A 10,634-nucleotide genomic window follows, 5' to 3' on the forward strand; every position below is an offset into this window, starting at 1 on the left:
CCACAGATGGTTATATTATTAATTCCAACGATGCAAACGGATTGAAAAAATATTTCGGTGTTTTAACATGTACGATAGGAAGTAGAAATACATTGAAAATATTCTTCGGTGTTTTAATACATTCAAAAAAAAAAAAAATAAAAATGCTACAGTACTTACATTTTTGGGGCGCAGTAATAAATAATTCTTCACCAAACGCACGTAATTAACTGCATAGCTATCAACAACTGTAAAACGTCGAGCCGTCACAGTCTTAGATGGTTGGATAGTAATAATCAATACGCTTCCTTCTTCCTTGATATCATGTAAGCGTAAATCGCACAATTCACATCATCTACAAGAGCCAAAGATACCGGAAATGGCTACCACCTTCAAAAATAAATACGTAATGTCCAGAGAATCTGTGAAAAACTTCCGCAAATCATCTTCCTTGAATACATACGCATTCTTGTCCACGTCATTCTTGCTAATTGCCTTCATGAATGCATGCACTTTCACAAATGATTTTAAATCGACCCCTTTGTACATCCTTAACATACTTTTTAATTTCGAATGGATTGCCTACATAGTCGACGGCTTGTACTGTTCCGACATTTTTGCTCTTTCATCCATTTAATGAACGTCGCATTCTTTTGTATATTTTTTAATAAGCCTCTTTCGATTTTTGCTGTATAAACCGCGATTCTGCTTAACTATTTAAGTAATCAATTTTAAAACGCATTTTTACGCAATATACAAAAAGTAATAACAATCAATCTTAGGTAACAGTCATGTTTTGTTGATCAACTTTATTGGATCCACAAAAGTTGAATTCAACTTAAATAAGATTTTGTTCACATATTTTAATTAAAACTGAATGAGCGGTTCAATGTAAAAATGGCGTCTAATGAGTTTGTGCGTGAATGTGTACAAAGTACTGCTGTTTTGTTAAAAGAAGTACTAAAAAGAATTGCTTATAATATGAACAAAAGTCGTAATAAACGTCGTTTTTGGATGAAACAGTGGATTCTAAGAAAAAATAGTTTGGGATCATCAGAAACATTGTTAAAGGAGCTAGCATTAAAGAATAAGGAAGGGTATAGAAATTACTTTAGAATGTCTGAAGAAAAATTTAAAGAGCTGCTGTCAAAAGTACAGGGTGTCAAAAAAAAACAAGATACTTTAATGTGACAAGCAATCTCACCAAGATTGAGCTGCAAATTACTTAACGATATTTAGCTACGGGTGATTCGTTCGCAACCTTGCTTCCATATACCGAGTACCTAAAAATACCATTTCAAATTTTCTGGGAAAAGTATTTACAGGAATATACGATTTATTACAAGATTTTATTAAAGTAAGTATAAAAAGAATTGTAAAAAAAGTAGGTAATATAAAATTTAGTCTGTTCTATGTCTAAATAGCTGCAGTAAGTTCACCAGATGACCCCTAAAAATTCTCATCGCACTGTTACGGGATTAATTAAGCATCAAATATAAGTACCATTTTAATAACATGACACATATTTGCGAAATGCGATTGTTTGTTTATGACATTGAAAATACCGTTGTAACGAGGACGCACGCTGACCTAGTGAAATTTTCAATGTAATCAAAAGCTTGTTTGATATGGTGTACAATAATATTAGTAAAACATTATTATATAAACAAACGCACGTGAGTTAAATAGCTGGAAAATAACGAGAGTACATTATTATTACATATTAAGATTATTATTAAATGAATAATACAGAGAACGGTCGAAGTTAGTGTTGTCATTCGTCCACTGAGTACTACCTTTTATTGTACTTAGACAACTAATAAACAGAATTATGAGTATCTAGTGTGTTCAAGTAATTAACCAGCTGCAAGGTTAAATTACCCTGGAGTTTCTCTATATGGAACTCTCGATAGAATCAATCCCAAAAACGTTATAAGAATAATCAGACATTAATTATAGCATTGTTGTCTGTTGCATAATTCATATGAAAATGAACAAGAGGAATGTTCTGGGTTCATGTTGTTTGATTATGCTGGTGATATAGATGAATAATACTCAGAAGATGAAAACGGTATTGATGAAATTGTCTGGTAATAAGATGTAGAAAATAGACACACTAATGATGCACTTATATGATATTCGAATTTTCTCACTATAAGAGCTGCAATCCTTTTTCTCGTACTATAGTTTGAGTTTGTTTCTAGCTGATAATGTCATCGAAAACAGGCATATCTTAGCAAGACAGCAATATATTTGGCAGATATGTCGAATTCATCATCAACATTACCTGTATTTTTTTGCACTACTTCATCAAGTTTGCTGCGCTTATATTTGAAATATTTTTATTTTCCTATATTTTTCTTTTGCGATTTTGAGGAGCACGATAGACATTTGTTGTCTTTGATTGCTTTGTATTAGGCGATTTGGCAGTTTTTGTGTTTTCTACATGGATCGCTTCTTTCTGGTTATTACATACCATTGCCAGTAGTAATTGATGCAGGAAACACATTTCTGTTTCTGTTTCTCCTGTATTCTCGATGGTTTCGTTTTCAGCTTCATCATGTGTTGAATTCTAAAAGAGAAAAAGAAGTTTATTAAAATATTTCACATTAGTAAAAAGTGAATGAGATATGCATCAAAATGTGATAAATATTTTTTTGCAGATATCACAAAATAAGTAACAATGGAAGACAATTCAAAAAGAATATTATTTGCGATGGAATTTTCCAAACTGTTGTGGCGCATTAGATGCAACACATACGAAATGTGCCTTACAGTGGATAAGAATATTTTAATTACAAAGGCAGTTATAGCGTAATTATGTTTGTGTGCGTTGATGCAAACTATTGCTTTCGCTATTTCGACGTAGGCACAAATGGACGGGCAAACGATGCTGCTGTTTTTGCAAAATCTTCGTTAAATACAGCATTAGAAAATATTAGGAATACGTTACATTTTCCAAAAAAAAAAGAAGTATTTGTAGCTAACGATGCTTTCTTCTTAAGACTCTTTATTTTAAAACTCTTTGGAAGTAGTACTCATTTATCTAGATAACAGAAAAATCTTCAACTATCGCTTATCAAGATCTTGTCGCATTGACGAAAATGCATTTGGAATTTTGGTTTCAAGATTCAGAGTATTTGAACGACCTATAGCGGTTTCAATTAATAAGGTGGACAAAATTGTTAAAGCAGCTTTAGCATTACATAATTGGTTAAAAATAAATTCGGGTGAAAAATATACACCAACAGGCTCTTTTGATAGTAAAGATCTAAATACCAGGCGCAATATACCGGGTTCTTGGAGAACACGAAGTACTGAAGCGAATGGTCTAGTTAATTTGCACGTTGAATTAGAAATTTGATTAAGAATAATACATAAAAGTTACCGTAAGCAAATTTAAATAAAAAGTATACTTACCAAATTCGATGAGGTATTTCTTGTATTGGTAACACCATGTAAAAGTATATCCGCTCTTTTATACCAAAACAACTTTGGCACGTACAATTCATCTCTTGTTATGCCACTATGTATCGATTTGCATACTAATGAATGTTCTTTTTCATACATTGTTCTAATAATCTTCATTTTGTTTTTAAGATTAGCAATAGTAATACCAGGAATTTCCATTTGCTTGACAATGCAACCCAAGGCATCTACTCGTGTATCTTTTTTTTGTATTTATCACGTCGGTGGTTCTACATACAATCATACTTCTGATACATCTCCAAAAATTTCATCATTATAGTTTTAGACCACTTGAGGCTTATTCTTTTGAACTATTTTATGAACAACTAATTATTTTATAAACCAAACAAACTCTCATGCACCCCGATCTCTATCACAAAATATACTAAACACAGTCAACAGATGTTGGCCGCCTAGTCCGCAGGTTTCAAGGCTCTCAAGGTTTCAAGTTTCAACTTAAAAACAATTTGTGATGACCCATCAAGACTTGGTTCTACTTAAAAGAAATTTGCAACTTGATCAACTACACTTTGAATGGGTCAAACTTTCTTGAACAACTAAAAAGTTGATCAACTTTTATTAAAACAGAGGTTCTCACTACACTTTTTATTCAACTTTTGTTGCTCAACTAAAGTTGATCAACAAAACTTGAATCGTGAGAATGCGCCTTTAGCTCTTGTTTCAATTTTTCGTAGTAATCATACATGATTTCAAAGTTTACCAATAAAAAAAATAGCGCAAGTTTACCTTACACAGTAAGACACAGTAAGGCACAAAACATTGCCCCACAAATTATACGACACTCTAAATGACCACCATCTGGGTAAGGTCGTATATTCCTTACTGCAAAACAGACGTTTTTTCGTTATGGTGCAGGGTAAAGTAAGTAGGTGGAGAGTTCGAAAAAGTGGCCTTCCATAGGGAAGTGTTTTAGTACCAATGCTCTTCAATATATACACAAACAATCAACATACGCCAACCGAAACCAAGCACTTTCTCTATGCTGACGATCTTGCAATATGTGGTCAAGGAAATAGTTTTGAAGAAGTGGAGAAGAAACTCGAAACTGCATTAAAAACAATGACAGCGTACTATCTGCAGAATTCCCTGAGACCCAATCCCTCTAAAACCCAAGTCTACGCTTTCCACCTTCGCGCAAAGAAAGCCAAGCGAAAACTCCAAATTGTGTGAAATGGTAATACATTAGAACACGCAAACCAACCTATATATCTTGGAGTAACTCTGGACCGGTCCCTCACCTACAGACAACATTGCATAAAAACGAAAGGACAAGTAACAACTAGGAACAGCATACTTAGAAAGCTAACGGGAAGTAAATGGGGCGCACGTCCTGGCGTTTTAAGAACAACGGCACAGGCACTGTGTTTCTCAACTGCTGAATATGCGTGCCCCGTTTGGGGAAGATCTGCCCACACCAAACAAGTTGATACTGCGCTAAATAAGACATGCAGGATAGTAACGGGGTGCATGAAACCAACGCCACTCTCAATCTATATAAAGGAGCGGGTTTTGCAGAACCCTCAACACGCAGAGGCATTGCAGAGCACATAGAGAAAATTAAACAGATCGCGGACGAGCGGCATGCCCTATACAAAGCTCGAACACCACAAAAGCGACTAAAATCTAGGAAAATCTTCCTTGGAACAGTGCAGGATGAACCGCCTGAGTATTTTCCTCTTCCCCAGGTTCAATGGACCTTCCAGTCCCTAGACTTTAAAACGTGGAAAACTATGAATCAAATAAGAACGGGGGTCGCTCCAGTAAAATCAAACATGGCAAAATGGGGAAAAATCAACGAAGACGATGTGAACTGTGACTGTGGAGAAACACAGAATATGGAACATCTTCTTTCATGCAAAAACTGTCCTCATCGATGTACCCTCGAAGATTTGTGGCTCACCAACAAAGATGAAACCGACGTAGCCCGATACTGGGCCGAAATTTTATGGATGACGTGTCCGGACACGATAAAGTAAAGTAAGTCAAAGTTTACCAATAAAAAAAATAGCGCGAAGTATTCGTGAATAAGTGATCTTTAATACAGTTGCTCTATTTCGAGACCTCCGGCTGCGCCGTCATGCTCTAAAAATCGCACGTGGCTTAAAGACCTCAATATATACTATTACTATTATATTCTATTAAAATAATAGTGAGTTTAAAAAAAAATGGATAATTCCAAAATATTCGATATTTTTGTTCATGAGTCTTAATACATAAACGATGCGCGATTTTTGCCATTTTTACTTACGATTCTCATGAGATCACTTCCATTGGTCAGTTACTATAATATTTATAAGGTTAGAGCCTAATCTTCAAAACTTTTAACATGAAATTTCGACTTCGATTTTTGGAAACAAATATTGGGCTTTTAATATATGCCTAAAACACACTAAATTTGAACTTTAACATTACAAATGATCTAAAACAGCCATACTCATAACGCGGCCCGTGGGCCGCATGCGGCCATCGGAGCGATTATTCGCGGCCCTCAGACTGCTAGGCAGTAAAACAGAATTTGCTAGTTATAATATAATTATGTTTCTATTTATGTATTTAATCAGATTACAGTAGTGTAGAGCGGCGCCATGCATTGTACCGTATTTCGCATTAGTCATCTTTACCCCCACCACAGTGGCACTGGTCGGCCAGTAAAGATGTTTTAAAACCTTGTGGACCTCGTAAATACGCATGCCCGAAAAAATAAATGGACCCTAACAGAAAGAACTTATGTCGCAGTATGGGGACATTCTTTACCATACACAAGTGAGATGGCTGAGTAAGGGTAAAGTTTTAGAACGTTTCTTAAGCATTCGACATGAGATCTACAAAGAATAAAGAGTTTCCTAATATTCATAATTTTAGTTAATGGCTAAAAGTAGCGTTATGATACAATGAGCATTATGAATGAAACATTGACCAAATTACAAGGAGACTACAATAACATTGTAACGGAAATGATGAGTATTGTGTTTTCACTGGAGCAGAAGCTGAATATATATATTGAAGAATTGTCAAATGAAGATTATTTTAGCTTCCCTTCCGTTAAAGCACTGTTTGATGAAAATACAGATAAAGTCAAGAGATTTCTGACATACTGAAGATATTAGCAAACCTAAAGGATGAAATGTCTGAGTTTTAGTGACTTCAGGAAGTTTCAAGAACCATTTCGCTTGGTGGAAAATCTATGGGCAATAACAACAGCAAATGTAGCTCATCTTTTTATTTTTAGATACGAAGATAGGGATTTGGAAAATGAGTTAATTGATCTTCAGAATGATACAGAGCTCAAAAGTATTTTTGAAGAAAAAAAGAAGGAAAAAGCTCACTATAAGTTTTGGGAAGCAGTTGCAAATGACAAATTTCCTAACTTAATTGACTGTGCTCAGAAAATTTTGTGTATTTTTGCATCTACATATGTATGTGAATCTACATTCAGTAAGCTGAAGTTCATAAAAAACAAGTATGGATCTAGGATAACCAGTGAGAACATTGATAACATTTTGAGAATTTCAGTTTCTTCCGAACCTGCTAACATAAATGCCATTCTAGAGAGCTGTGAAAGATTTCGCGCGTCGACTTCAAAGAATTAACAAATTCAGGACTTGACATTCCTGGAGTCAAGTAAAAGACATAGTCTATATAATTTATAATTATATTGTTTTTACTTAACTTGTACTAAACTTATGTTATAGTCAAATAGTTTTAAAGTAATTTCATACCACCACTCTTGTACTTGTGGCCCTGATGAAAATTTTATTCAAACTATTAGGCTCTCAAAAAAATCCTAGTGGGGATCCCTAATCTAAAACCTTTAAAATTGTTTTTTTTTTCTATTAAACAATTGTCTTGAAAACTTGTGTTTTAAATAATTCCACAAAATTTATGTAGTGATAATAGTTTTAAATCAATTTTGTGGAAATGTTGAAAACAAAGGTTTTCAGTGTTTTATTATTAGATATTGTAATTACTTTTTATAACACACTTACACTTAATGAATCTAATAAAAAATAAAAAAGTTGTTTCTGAAACGCCATATTTTTAATCGTTTATTTTGTTTCAAAAAGAAATCCATTACGGAAATGAATTCAACAGACAATATTTTATTTTAATAACCATTAATGATCTTCAAACTAATAAAATAGACAATATAATTAGTAATTCGAGCTGTAATTAAATGTGTTTTCAATATCTGGGTTAATGCTATCGTTGAAATTTATTAATCATATGGTATTAAATTAAATCAATTCTTTAGCGTGTAAAAGGCTTTTGTTTTAATTCGAAAAATCAATCCTGATATTTTAAAATTCAGGGGTCGGCATAAGTCAGGCAACAAAAAATTTGCATTGAGATAGAAAATGCTGCGTTAAATTTAATTTAGTCAAAAAAATTACAAAAAGGATTCGAAAAAGGGTTACTGTAAGTATTTCAATTGATGCCCATCTTGATCAATGCATTGACTGCAACGGAGAGGCATGTCCGGCAAAGCACTTTAGGCTGTCCGAGAAGATTTTCAAATTCTTCTTCAATTGCAGTTCGGAGGTCGAAAAGAACGCGTGCTCTTCTTGCAAAAACGCTGTCCTTGAGAAAGCCCAACATTAAGAAATCACAGGGTGTCAGGTCACATGACCGTACGGACCACACAAAGATGTCTGCCTTTCCATTCTTCAAAATGAACATTAAGGTATTTTCGTACACATGACGTGTTCCGTCTCATTATAAATTAGTTCGTATTATTTTTCGATTTTATTTTATTTAGATTCATATTTGTAATTTGTAAAGTTTTGGATAAATTTAAGTTTCCAGAAATCTATTAAAAGATTAAAATATTTATTAGTTTTACATATTTCTGGGGAAAATTTGTCTATTATAATCCCTGCCTTTAGAAAGTATGTACCCGGAAAATCCATCGGCTATTGTTGTCGCATCCACTGCGTCTGTATATGGTTCTGAGAAGGAAAATATGAATGATTTTGTAATTTACGTTTTTACCCCAAGGTAAAATGATATAGTTTTTGTTAATGCCCCCCCCTCTACTACGGATTTCTGTTAGGCATTTGTAATGTATTTTTAGTAGTATCGAACGAAACTCAGTTCTGTAAACATGTATAGTAAGTAATAAATAGTTCTATGAAAATTGTCGTCGTATATTATTTTAATTTAATAAAATAATATTTTATAGCAAATATATCTCACGGTAAACTAATCGTGGGTCAAGACATGACGTGTTTTCATTTTAAAAACGCGTCTACTCGACGACTACGTACTGTCGTGACACCGACACTACTGTCAGAAGCACGTACATAGTTCGTTTTAATCATTTTTGACAGCTTTGCCAGACTTATGAGCGTTGCTGAACTTATGCCGACTCCTGTACATAAAAATATACAAAAAAATTGTATTATAGAAAGTGACGGGGTCACTTTTAAAATCTGGACAAAAAACCTAATCAAATATGATTCGGCAAATAAAACCGTAGGTTTCGCAGCAAATATACCAACTACACACACGTAAATTCAATATCTTAGACCCAGTTAAGGAAGATATTAGCGGAAAAAAAAATAAATTATTTACAATGCTTCAGACAAAAAATGCAAAAAAAATCTTACCTAAAATACATATCAATTAAGACGCAATAAGCATAAAATAATTACAAGACAATAAGCAACCCTTGACCTTGTAAGAAGATCAATGATATGCATAGAATAGAATAGAAATATGATTTATTGTTTATAAGCTTAAGCTGCTGCATGTGATACTCAAATATATATAAAAATACTGTGTTACTTGTACCTAAACGAACTGTACTTTCTTAATTATTCGTTGAGAAACTCTTTCATTGAATAATAAGGTCTTTCAGATAGATAGGCTTTTGTCAACTTACGGAACTTAAGAAAAGAAGTTGTAGATTTAAGTTGCAAAGGGAGATGGTTGTATATTTTTTTTCCGAATATAATATAGATTTCTTTACTAACTCAGTAGATGGGATCGGTAAATACACATCGGGCTTGAATTTCTAGTGGAGTAGTCATGACTAGGTCTTACTGGAAAAACATGTAGGTGTTAAGCAAACAGTTTGAAGAATATAATATATTCTATATTATTATATTCTATATTATTATATTATTATATATTAATATATTCTATATATTCTATATTATAGAGAGGGAAGAGTTAAAATCCCGTGATTTTTGAGGTAGCTTTTGCAATATGTTATTGTACTGAGGCCAAAAAGGTAGCGTATTGCTCTTTTTTCTAATTTAAAAATAACATCAGATTGGGCAGCTGTACTAGAACCCCAAAAACGAAGGTCATATCGAAGATGAGACTCAAACAAAGAAAAGTATGTCATTGTGGAAGATGCTAAATTCATTTCCTTCAAAACAGATCTTATTGCATAGCAGGCTGAAGCTAGTTTCTTACTTAGCAAATTGATATGAAGAAACAATTTCAGGTTGCTGTTAAAAATAGCAAGAAATTTTGCAGAATCCATTATACTGATCTGGTTGTTATTGAAAAGCAAAGGTTAAAGAGCTCCTTTATAGGATAATGCTACTGTCTTATCCACGTTAAAAGAGAGTGCATGAATTTTATGGCCTACAACACAAAATATGGAACTTTATAGAAGGTTAGGGGACGAGATTAATACACCCTAAACACATAGTTGGGCCGGAAACTGACGAGAGCGGGTGAACTGGTCCTCCAGGTTGGGAGTGGGGCGTATGGTTAACACTCCGACACCGTAACAGCATGTTACGAGAATTCAAGGTAAAGTTTCCGGACTGAAATCTAGAGGACTTGGCGCGAAAAAGAACAATGATTTAGGATTATTCTCGTGGAATGTAAGAAATAGCTATACAGGCCAGGAGCCTTGTAGTCTCTTATTAACAGTGTAGAAGTATATAAGAGCGATATAATTGTACTTCAGAAAATGAGATGATTGGAAAATAAAATATTAGAGAAAAAGAATTATACGATATATTATAGCTGCCATCCAACTGAAAACAAATTAGGAACGAGATTCATAGTCAATAAAAGAGTAAAGCACCTTATAATAAACTTCCAACCTCACAACGCAAGATTATGCACACTAAGAATCAGAGGTAAATTCTTTAAATATTCAATAATAAATGCCCACGCACCAACTGAGGAGAAGCGGGATGAAGAAA

At 33.6% G+C, this 10,634-nt stretch overlaps 1 pseudogene; it reads right to left on the minus strand.

Annotated features, from left to right (window-relative positions):
• Positions 1 to 1,928: 1,928 nt before the first annotated feature.
• LOC140449032 (uncharacterized) lies at positions 1,929 to 3,609 on the minus strand (annotated as a pseudogene).
• Positions 3,610 to 10,634: the final 7,025 nt, after the last annotated feature.

Source organism: Diabrotica undecimpunctata, chromosome 8 (genome assembly GCF_040954645.1).
Source record: "Diabrotica undecimpunctata isolate CICGRU chromosome 8, icDiaUnde3, whole genome shotgun sequence".
NCBI classification, from domain to species: domain Eukaryota; kingdom Metazoa; phylum Arthropoda; class Insecta; order Coleoptera; family Chrysomelidae; genus Diabrotica; species Diabrotica undecimpunctata.